The following is a 13,570-nucleotide window of genomic DNA, read 5'->3' on the forward strand; positions in this document are numbered from 1 at the left end:
TAGTTCAAAGTATGACTCTGTAATATTTGTTTAAATTACCATGTAAAATCATGTCAAAGTTATGATATTAAATCATTTTTTATTCTGCTTATGAAGTATCAGCTTAAATGTAATATTTGAATGTCAATTATGGAAAATTAGAATCATTTTCTTATAATCTAATGGTCAGGGTTTCATGACACTGACTTTTTGTAACACTACTATTAGTTTAATATCAATTAAATTCAATACCCATTACACGCACGTTGCACAAAACCATTATTATTAGCAGTATCGTCTAGTCCATTTTCAACGTAGGATGTTGATATTTTGCATAGTGGTAGAAATGTGAATTCATGTCTCAGCATGTATTGAGTGATCTGCTGTACAGCCATCTAAAAAAAAATAGTAAGTTAAATATGTATAATGGTCCAATGGAGGATAAAATGTCGCTACTAGACACCGTAAGGAGAACAACAATTTTTATATAACAACTAGTACGTGGACAACACTGAATAATTTTGAAATGGAAACAATCAATACATAAACTAACAGACAAAGTTCATTTTTATTACAAAATTCTTGAAAACGATTTACAATTGAAACTTTAATACAAATACGAATGTAAAACTGCAAAATGACATTATGAAATATAGACATAATATATAACAGACGATAAGAAATAATAATTATGATAAGCCATAAAAGATAGTACCTACAAATATACCAGAATGTTTTGTAGAATATAAGTGTACCTATTATAAGTGTAACTAAAGAATACATTTGTACAACAACTGAAAATTTGCTCCTCTTCAATATGAAAAAAGTGGGTATCGCTCCGCTGTATAGTAGAGATGGAGAGTAGGTCACTGGTCACTATAATGGATGTGTTAAATTTGAATGCAACGACGGGTAGCATTGTATACGAAAAACGATTCTGAACGGAGATGATTTGTCAGTCAATGATAATTAGTTGGACATATTATATTGTTACCCATATTTAAATTGTAATACATCGTTATTTTACGCGATTTCGTAAAAAATTATATTTCATACGCACATAACATGTTTTCTATATTGACACCGGAATATTTTTTTTACGGTTACTTGAAGGAAAACTTATGGATAACCTAGTATTGGATTTTTGAACCTTAAGTATAAATCACAAAAATTTTATGATTTTTCAACTTCAAAATTCTTTGTAAATTTTCGTGATTTTCATATATTTTCTAAACATTTGAACTTTAAATGCTTATAAACAAAAATTGTGACTAACGATTTTTTTATATTTTATTTACCACGATAAGTTTTAATTATCTATAAGTAGCCTAAAAAATGTCAAAATATTTTGAAAATTTAATCGCAAATAGATAACGCTAATATAAACGTTTGTTGAAAATTTCAAGTATTTACAAAGATTCGTTTTTGAGTTACAGCAAAATCTAAAAATCGATTTTGTCTTTTCAAAGAGGGGCTGAAGTCAAAAACGAAGCATTATTACTACTCCAAAAAGTGATGACAGACACAAAAATCATTGTAAAATCAATACATTCATCACTCCGTTCAGAATCTAAAAATATGAATTTGTATTATTCGTCAAAATTAACTTATAAAATCATATTTTATAGTTTTTATGAAGTAAAAATATCACGTTAAATGAAACATGTGCAAGTTAAAAATTATAAATTAGAATCATTTTCGTAATCAAGTAGTCAAGGATCAAGACACTTACTTGTGTTAACTTCGGGCATAAAATATGAACAATTCGTTTATAATATCAAAAATCTTTATTAAATGAACAACAACTACACCCAATAGCTAAGTAAAAACAACCATCAATTACGTTAAAAGGCCGTCCGGTGAACGGCACACGACCAACTAGTTTTTCTCTGAGGCGATCGGGCATCGGATGTCGTCCCCACTACCGCCCTCTGTCGGTGCATACAATTAATAATTGAGTGTTTTATAAGCAGTTAATTTGTCAAAATCATCATATAAAAACATGTATTATAGTGCATTCAAAATACCAGGTTAAATGAAACACGTGAAAGATAATAATGGTAAATTTCTTAAACTATTGTTCAAGCTTCTAAACATTAACTTAATATTTGAGTGTTTTATACATGTTTTATAATGATCATTTAAATATAGTAAAAATAAAAGATATTTATAGCATAGGTAAATTTTAAGAATAAACAATACAAGCTAAAGATGTTTACTATTATTTTATTCAGATATTTAACAAATCTCAATTGTTTCACAGCTATTAATTTAGTATCAATTATATTCAAAAACCATTGCACGCACATTGCATGAATCCAATATTATTATCAGTATCTTCTAGTCCATTTTCAACATAGGATGTTGATACTTTCCTTGGTGGTAGAAACGTGAATTTGTGTCTCAGCATGCCATGATTGATCTGATATACTGCAATCTGAAAAAATGTAGTAAGTTAATAATGTATAATGGTTGGAGTATAACTTGAGAATACAGTGTTTTACTGGCAGTTCAAAGTATGAATTTGTAATATTGGTCAATATTATCATATAAAAAACATGTTTTATAGTGTTTATGTAGTATCAGCTTAAATGACAAATATGGATGTTAGTAATGGTAAATAAGAATCATTCACTTAATCTAATGGTCTACGTTTCATGACACTAACATCATAATTGAGATTTTTATGAGCAGCTAAAAATATGAATTTGTAATATGAGTCAAAATTATGATATATAAGCACGTTTTATGGTGTTTATTATTAAGTATGAGCCTAAATGAAATATATGGAAGTTAATAATGGCAAATAAGAACCATTTACTTAATATAATGGTTAGGGTTTTATGACACTAACTTTTTGTAAAACTACTATTAATTGAATATCAATTACATTCAATACCCATTACACGCACGTTGCATAAAACCATTATTATTAGCAGTACCTTCTATTCCATTCTCAACGGAAGATTGTTGTAACTTTCCCAAGTGATAGAAATGTTAATTCATGTCTCAGCATGCCTCCAGTGATCTGCTGTACTGCCATCTAAAACACAAAGTAGTCAGTTAAATATGTATAATGGTTAAAGAAATAATTATAATGCTTAGCAATAAAAGAGATAGTACAAATCGACCAGAATGTTTTGTTGAGTTTTAATGTAAAACAAAATATAAGTAAACAATACACTTGTACATTAACTTAAAATTGCTGCTTTTCAATATTAAAATAATAAGAGTTTGTAATACTTGTATACATTATACAATAAGAATCATTGTCATAATACAGTAGTCAAGGTTTCTAGACACTAACATGAGAATTCAGTGTTTTATAAGCAGTTTAAAATATGACTTTGTAATATTTGTTAAAATTACCATGTAAAATCATGTTTTATTGTGTTTATGAAGTATCAGCTTAAATGTAATATTTGAATGTCAATTATGGAAAATTAGAATCATTTTCTTATAATCTAATGGTCAGGGTTTCATGACACTGACTTTTTGTAACACTACTATTAGTTTAATATCAATTAAATTCAATACCCATTACACGCACGTTGCACAAAACCATTATTATTAGCAGTATCGTCTAGTCCATTTTCAACGTAGGATGTTGATATTTTGCATAGTGGTAGAAATGTGAATTCATGTCTCAGCATGTATTGAGTGATCTGCTGTACAGCCATCTAAAAAAAAATAGTAAGTTAAATATGTATAATGGTCCAATGGAGGATAAAATGTCGCTACTAGACACCGTAAGGAGAACAACAATTTTTATATAACAACTAGTACGTGGACAACACTGAATAATTTTGAAATGGAAACAATCAATACATAAACTAACAGACAAAGTTCATTTTTATTACAAAATTCTTGAAAACGATTTACAATTGAAACTTTAATACAATTACGAATGTAAAACTGCAAAATGACATTATGAAATATAGACATAATATATAACAGACGATAAGAAATAATAATTATGATAAGCCATAAAAGATAGTACCTACAAATATACCAGAATGTTTTGTAGAATATAAGTGTACCTATTATAAGTGTAACTAAAGAATACATTTGTACAACAACTGAAAATTTGCTCCTCTTCAATATGAAAAAAGTGGGTATCGCTCCGCTGTATAGTAGAGATGGAGAGTAGGTCACTGGTCACTATAATGGATGTGTTAAATTTGAATGCAACGACGGGTAGCATTGTATACGAAAAACGATTCTGAACGGAGATGATTTGTCAGTCAATGATAATTAGTTGGACATATTATATTGTTACCCATATTTAAATTGTAATACATCGTTATTTTACGCGATTTCGTAAAAAATTATATTTCATACGCACATAACATGTTTTCTATATTGACACCGGAATATTTTTTTTACGGTTACTTGAAGGAAAACTTATGGATAACCTAGTATTGGATTTTTGAACCTTAAGTATAAATCACAAAAATTTTATGATTTTTCAACTTCAAAATTCTTTGTAAATTTTCGTGATTTTCATATATTTTCTAAACATTTGAACTTTAAATGCTTATAAACAAAAATTGTGACTAACGATTTTTTATATTTTATTTACCACGATAAGTTTTAATTATCTATAAGTAGCCTAAAAAATGTCAAAATATTTTGAAAATTTAATCGCAAATAGATAACGCTAATATAAACGTTTGTTGAAAATTTCAAGTATTTACAAAGATTCGTTTTTGAGTTACAGCAAAATCTAAAAATCGATTTTGTCTTTTCAAAGAGGGGCTGAAGTCAAAAACGAAGCATTATTACTACTCCAAAAAGTGATGACAGACACAAAAATCATTGTAAAATCAATACATTCATCACTCCGTTCAGAATCTAAAAATATGAATTTGTATTATTCGTCAAAATTAACTTATAAAATCATATTTTATAGTTTTTATGAAGTAAAAATATCACGTTAAATGAAACATGTGCAAGTTAAAAATTATAAATTAGAATCATTTTCGTAATCAAGTAGTCAAGGATCAAGACACTTACTTGTGTTAACTTCGGGCATAAAATATGAACAATTCGTTTATAATATCAAAAATCTTTATTAAATGAACAACAACTACACCCAATAGCTAAGTAAAAACAACCATCAATTACGTTAAAAGGCCGTCCGGTGAACGGCACACGACCAACTAGTTTTTCTCTGAGGCGATCGGGCATCGGATGTCGTCCCCACTACCGCCCTCTGTCGGTGCATACAATTAATAATTGAGTGTTTTATAAGCAGTTAATTTGTCAAAATCATCATATAAAAACATGTATTATAGTGCATTCAAAATACCAGGTTAAATGAAACACGTGAAAGATAATAATGGTAAATTTCTTAAACTATTGTTCAAGCTTCTAAACATTAACTTAATATTTGAGTGTTTTATACATGTTTTATAATGATCATTTAAATATAGTAAAAATAAAAGATATTTATAGCATAGGTAAATTTTAAGAATAAACAATACAAGCTAAAGATGTTTACTATTATTTTATTCAGATATTTAACAAATCTCAATTGTTTCACAGCTATTAATTTAGTATCAATTATATTCAAAAACCATTGCACGCACATTGCATGAATCCAATATTATTATCAGTATCTTCTAGTCCATTTTCAACATAGGATGTTGATACTTTCCTTGGTGGTAGAAACGTGAATTTGTGTCTCAGCATGCCATGATTGATCTGATATACTGCAATCTGAAAAAATGTAGTAAGTTAATAATGTATAATGGTTGGAGTATAACTTGAGAATACAGTGTTTTACTGGCAGTTCAAAGTATGAATTTGTAATATTGGTCAATATTATCATATAAAAAACATGTTTTATAGTGTTTATGTAGTATCAGCTTAAATGACAAATATGGATGTTAGTAATGGTAAATAAGAATCATTCACTTAATCTAATGGTCTACGTTTCATGACACTAACATCATAATTGAGATTTTTATGAGCAGCTAAAAATATGAATTTGTAATATGAGTCAAAATTATGATATATAAGCACGTTTTATGGTGTTTATTATTAAGTATGAGCCTAAATGAAATATATGGAAGTTAATAATGGCAAATAAGAACCATTTACTTAATATAATGGTTAGGGTTTTATGACACTAACTTTTTGTAAAACTACTATTAATTGAATATCAATTACATTCAATACCCATTACACGCACGTTGCATAAAACCATTATTATTAGCAGTACCTTCTATTCCATTCTCAACGGAAGATGTTGTAACTTTCCCAAGTGATAGAAATGTTAATTCATGTCTCAGCATGCCTCCAGTGATCTGCTGTACTGCCATCTAAAACACAAAGTAGTCAGTTAAATATGTATAATGGTTAAAGAAATAATTATAATGCTTAGCAATAAAAGAGATAGTACAAATCGACCAGAATGTTTTGTTGAGTTTTAATGTAAAACAAAATATAAGTAAACAATACACTTGTACATTAACTTAAAATTGCTGCTTTTCAATATTAAAATAATAAGAGTTTGTAATACTTGTATACATTATACAATAAGAATCATTGTCATAATACAGTAGTCAAGGTTTCTAGACACTAACATGAGAATTCAGTGTTTTATAAGCAGTTTAAAATATGACTTTGTAATATTTGTTAAAATTACCATGTAAAATCATGTTTTATTGTGTTTATGAAGTATCAGCTTAAATGTAATATTTGAATGTCAATTATGGAAAATTAGAATCATTTTCTTATAATCTAATGGTCAGGGTTTCATGACACTGACTTTTTGTAACACTACTATTAGTTTAATATCAATAAAATTCAATACCCATTACACGCACGTTGCACAAAACCATTATTATTAGCAGTATCGTCTAGTCCATTTTCAACGTAGGATGTTGATATTTTGCATAGTGGTAGAAATGTGAATTCATGTCTCATCATGTATTGAGTGACCTGCTGTACTGCCATCTAAAAATTAAAAATAGTCAGTTAAATATGTAAAATGGTTGGAGAATAACTTGAGAATACTGTGTTTTACAAAGAGTTCAAAGTATGACTCTGTAATATTTGTTTAAATTACCATGTAAAATCATGTCAAAGTTATGATATTAAATCATTTTTTATTCTGCTTATGAAGTATCAGCTTAAATGTAATATTTGAATGTCAATTATGGAAAATTAGAATCATTTTCTTATAATCTAATGGTCAGGGTTTCATGACACTGACTTTTTGTAACACTACTATTAGTTTAATATCAATTAAATTCAATACCCATTACACGCACGTTGCACAAAACCATTATTATTAGCAGTATCGTCTAGTCCATTTTCAACGTAGGATGTTGATATTTTGCATAGTGGTAGAAATGTGAATTCATGTCTCAGCATGTATTGAGTGATCTGCTGTACAGCCATCTAAAAAAAAATAGTAAGTTAAATATGTATAATGGTCCAATGGAGGATAAAATGTCGCTACTAGACACCGTAAGGAGAACAACAATTTTTATATAACAACTAGTACGTGGACAACACTGAATAATTTTGAAATGGAAACAATCAATACATAAACTAACAGACAAAGTTCATTTTTATTACAAAATTCTTGAAAACGATTTACAATTGAAACTTTAATACAAATACGAATGTAAAACTGCAAAATGACATTATGAAATATAGACATAATATATAACAGACGATAAGAAATAATAATTATGATAAGCCATAAAAGATAGTACCTACAAATATACCAGAATGTTTTGTAGAATATAAGTGTACCTATTATAAGTGTAACTAAAGAATACATTTGTACAACAACTGAAAATTTGCTCCTCTTCAATATGAAAAAAGTGGGTATCGCTCCGCTGTATAGTAGAGATGGAGAGTAGGTCACTGGTCACTATAATGGATGTGTTAAATTTGAATGCAACGACGGGTAGCATTGTATACGAAAAACGATTCTGAACGGAGATGATTTGTCAGTCAATGATAATTAGTTGGACATATTATATTGTTACCCATATTTAAATTGTAATACATCGTTATTTTACGCGATTTCGTAAAAAATTATATTTCATACGCACATAACATGTTTTCTATATTGACACCGGAATATTTTTTTTACGGTTACTTGAAGGAAAACTTATGGATAACCTAGTATTGGATTTTTGAACCTTAAGTATAAATCACAAAAATTTTATGATTTTTCAACTTCAAAATTCTTTGTAAATTTTCGTGATTTTCATATATTTTCTAAACATTTGAACTTTAAATGCTTATAAACAAAAATTGTGACTAACGATTTTTTATATTTTATTTACCACGATAAGTTTTAATTATCTATAAGTAGCCTAAAAAATGTCAAAATATTTTGAAAATTTAATCGCAAATAGATAACGCTAATATAAACGTTTGTTGAAAATTTCAAGTATTTACAAAGATTCGTTTTTGAGTTACAGCAAAATCTAAAAATCGATTTTGTCTTTTCAAAGAGGGGCTGAAGTCAAAAACGAAGCATTATTACTACTCCAAAAAGTGATGACAGACACAAAAATCATTGTAAAATCAATACATTCATCACTCCGTTCAGAATCTAAAAATATGAATTTGTATTATTCGTCAAAATTAACTTATAAAATCATATTTTATAGTTTTTATGAAGTAAAAATATCACGTTAAATGAAACATGTGCAAGTTAAAAATTATAAATTAGAATCATTTTCGTAATCAAGTAGTCAAGGATCAAGACACTTACTTGTGTTAACTTCGGGCATAAAATATGAACAATTCGTTTATAATATCAAAAATCTTTATTAAATGAACAACAACTACACCCAATAGCTAAGTAAAAACAACCATCAATTACGTTAAAAGGCCGTCCGGTGAACGGCACACGACCAACTAGTTTTTCTCTGAGGCGATCGGGCATCGGATGTCGTCCCCACTACCGCCCTCTGTCGGTGCATACAATTAATAATTGAGTGTTTTATAAGCAGTTAATTTGTCAAAATCATCATATAAAAACATGTATTATAGTGCATTCAAAATACCAGGTTAAATGAAACACGTGAAAGATAATAATGGTAAATTTCTTAAACTATTGTTCAAGCTTCTAAACATTAACTTAATATTTGAGTGTTTTATACATGTTTTATAATGATCATTTAAATATAGTAAAAATAAAAGATATTTATAGCATAGGTAAATTTTAAGAATAAACAATACAAGCTAAAGATGTTTACTATTATTTTATTCAGATATTTAACAAATCTCAATTGTTTCACAGCTATTAATTTAGTATCAATTATATTCAAAAACCATTGCACGCACATTGCATGAATCCAATATTATTATCAGTATCTTCTAGTCCATTTTCAACATAGGATGTTGATACTTTCCTTGGTGGTAGAAACGTGAATTTGTGTCTCAGCATGCCATGATTGATCTGATATACTGCAATCTGAAAAAATGTAGTAAGTTAATAATGTATAATGGTTGGAGTATAACTTGAGAATACAGTGTTTTACTGGCAGTTCAAAGTATGAATTTGTAATATTGGTCAATATTATCATATAAAAAACATGTTTTATAGTGTTTATGTAGTATCAGCTTAAATGACAAATATGGATGTTAGTAATGGTAAATAAGAATCATTCACTTAATCTAATGGTCTACGTTTCATGACACTAACATCATAATTGAGATTTTTATGAGCAGCTAAAAATATGAATTTGTAATATGAGTCAAAATTATGATATATAAGCACGTTTTATGGTGTTTATTATTAAGTATGAGCCTAAATGAAATATATGGAAGTTAATAATGGCAAATAAGAACCATTTACTTAATATAATGGTTAGGGTTTTATGACACTAACTTTTTGTAAAACTACTATTAATTGAATATCAATTACATTCAATACCCATTACACGCACGTTGCATAAAACCATTATTATTAGCAGTACCTTCTATTCCATTCTCAACGGAAGATGTTGTAACTTTCCCAAGTGATAGAAATGTTAATTCATGTCTCAGCATGCCTCCAGTGATCTGCTGTACTGCCATCTAAAACACAAAGTAGTCAGTTAAATATGTATAATGGTTAAAGAAATAATTATAATGCTTAGCAATAAAAGAGATAGTACAAATCGACCAGAATGTTTTGTTGAGTTTTAATGTAAAACAAAATATAAGTAAACAATACACTTGTACATTAACTTAAAATTGCTGCTTTTCAATATTAAAATAATAAGAGTTTGTAATACTTGTATACATTATACAATAAGAATCATTGTCATAATACAGTAGTCAAGGTTTCTAGACACTAACATGAGAATTCAGTGTTTTATAAGCAGTTTAAAATATGACTTTGTAATATTTGTTAAAATTACCATGTAAAATCATGTTTTATTGTGTTTATGAAGTATCAGCTTAAATGTAATATTTGAATGTCAATTATGGAAAATTAGAATCATTTTCTTATAATCTAATGGTCAGGGTTTCATGACACTGACTTTTTGTAACACTACTATTAGTTTAATATCAATTAAATTCAATACCCATTACACGCACGTTGCACAAAACCATTATTATTAGCAGTATCGTCTAGTCCATTTTCAACGTAGGATGTTGATATTTTGCATAGTGGTAGAAATGTGAATTCATGTCTCAGCATGTATTGAGTGATCTGCTGTACAGCCATCTAAAAAAAAATAGTAAGTTAAATATGTATAATGGTCCAATGGAGGATAAAATGTCGCTACTAGACACCGTAAGGAGAACAACAATTTTTATATAACAACTAGTACGTGGACAACACTGAATAATTTTGAAATGGAAACAATCAATACATAAACTAACAGACAAAGTTCATTTTTATTACAAAATTCTTGAAAACGATTTACAATTGAAACTTTAATACAAATACGAATGTAAAACTGCAAAATGACATTATGAAATATAGACATAATATATAACAGACGATAAGAAATAATAATTATGATAAGCCATAAAAGATAGTACCTACAAATATACCAGAATGTTTTGTAGAATATAAGTGTACCTATTATAAGTGTAACTAAAGAATACATTTGTACAACAACTGAAAATTTGCTCCTCTTCAATATGAAAAAAGTGGGTATCGCTCCGCTGTATAGTAGAGATGGAGAGTAGGTCACTGGTCACTATAATGGATGTGTTAAATTTGAATGCAACGACGGGTAGCATTGTATACGAAAAACGATTCTGAACGGAGATGATTTGTCAGTCAATGATAATTAGTTGGACATATTATATTGTTACCCATATTTAAATTGTAATACATCGTTATTTTACGCGATTTCGTAAAAAATTATATTTCATACGCACATAACATGTTTTCTATATTGACACCGGAATATTTTTTTTACGGTTACTTGAAGGAAAACTTATGGATAACCTAGTATTGGATTTTTGAACCTTAAGTATAAATCACAAAAATTTTATGATTTTTCAACTTCAAAATTCTTTGTAAATTTTCGTGATTTTCATATATTTTCTAAACATTTGAACTTTAAATGCTTATAAACAAAAATTGTGACTAACGATTTTTTATATTTTATTTACCACGATAAGTTTTAATTATCTATAAGTAGCCTAAAAAATGTCAAAATATTTTGAAAATTTAATCGCAAATAGATAACGCTAATATAAACGTTTGTTGAAAATTTCAAGTATTTACAAAGATTCGTTTTTGAGTTACAGCAAAATCTAAAAATCGATTTTGTCTTTTCAAAGAGGGGCTGAAGTCAAAAACGAAGCATTATTACTACTCCAAAAAGTGATGACAGACACAAAAATCATTGTAAAATCAATACATTCATCACTCCGTTCAGAATCTAAAAATATGAATTTGTATTATTCGTCAAAATTAACTTATAAAATCATATTTTATAGTTTTTATGAAGTAAAAATATCACGTTAAATGAAACATGTGCAAGTTAAAAATTATAAATTAGAATCATTTTCGTAATCAAGTAGTCAAGGATCAAGACACTTACTTGTGTTAACTTCGGGCATAAAATATGAACAATTCGTTTATAATATCAAAAATCTTTATTAAATGAACAACAACTACACCCAATAGCTAAGTAAAAACAACCATCAATTACGTTAAAAGGCCGTCCGGTGAACGGCACACGACCAACTAGTTTTTCTCTGAGGCGATCGGGCATCGGATGTCGTCCCCACTACCGCCCTCTGTCGGTGCATACAATTAATAATTGAGTGTTTTATAAGCAGTTAATTTGTCAAAATCATCATATAAAAACATGTATTATAGTGCATTCAAAATACCAGGTTAAATGAAACACGTGAAAGATAATAATGGTAAATTTCTTAAACTATTGTTCAAGCTTCTAAACATTAACTTAATATTTGAGTGTTTTATACATGTTTTATAATGATCATTTAAATATAGTAAAAATAAAAGATATTTATAGCATAGGTAAATTTTAAGAATAAACAATACAAGCTAAAGATGTTTACTATTATTTTATTCAGATATTTAACAAATCTCAATTGTTTCACAGCTATTAATTTAGTATCAATTATATTCAAAAACCATTGCACGCACATTGCATGAATCCAATATTATTATCAGTATCTTCTAGTCCATTTTCAACATAGGATGTTGATACTTTCCTTGGTGGTAGAAACGTGAATTTGTGTCTCAGCATGCCATGATTGATCTGATATACTGCAATCTGAAAAAATGTAGTAAGTTAATAATGTATAATGGTTGGAGTATAACTTGAGAATACAGTGTTTTACTGGCAGTTCAAAGTATGAATTTGTAATATTGGTCAATATTATCATATAAAAAACATGTTTTATAGTGTTTATGTAGTATCAGCTTAAATGACAAATATGGATGTTAGTAATGGTAAATAAGAATCATTCACTTAATCTAATGGTCTACGTTTCATGACACTAACATCATAATTGAGATTTTTATGAGCAGCTAAAAATATGAATTTGTAATATGAGTCAAAATTATGATATATAAGCACGTTTTATGGTGTTTATTATTAAGTATGAGCCTAAATGAAATATATGGAAGTTAATAATGGCAAATAAGAACCATTTACTTAATATAATGGTTAGGGTTTTATGACACTAACTTTTTGTAAAACTACTATTAATTGAATATCAATTACATTCAATACCCATTACACGCACGTTGCATAAAACCATTATTATTAGCAGTACCTTCTATTCCATTCTCAACGGAAGATGTTGTAACTTTCCCAAGTGATAGAAATGTTAATTCATGTCTCAGCATGCCTCCAGTGATCTGCTGTACTGCCATCTAAAACACAAAGTAGTCAGTTAAATATGTATAATGGTTAAAGAAATAATTATAATGCTTAGCAATAAAAGAGATAGTACAAATCGACCAGAATGTTTTGTTGAGTTTTAATGTAAAACAAAATATAAGTAAACAATACACTTGTACATTAACTTAAAATTGCTGCTTTTCAATATTAAAATAATAAGAGTTTGTAATACTTGTATACATTATACAATAAGAATCATTGTCATAATACAGTAGTCAAGGTTT

Source organism: Rhopalosiphum padi, unplaced genomic scaffold (assembly GCF_020882245.1).
Source record: "Rhopalosiphum padi isolate XX-2018 unplaced genomic scaffold, ASM2088224v1 scaffold1, whole genome shotgun sequence".
Lineage (NCBI taxonomy): Eukaryota > Metazoa > Arthropoda > Insecta > Hemiptera > Aphididae > Rhopalosiphum > Rhopalosiphum padi.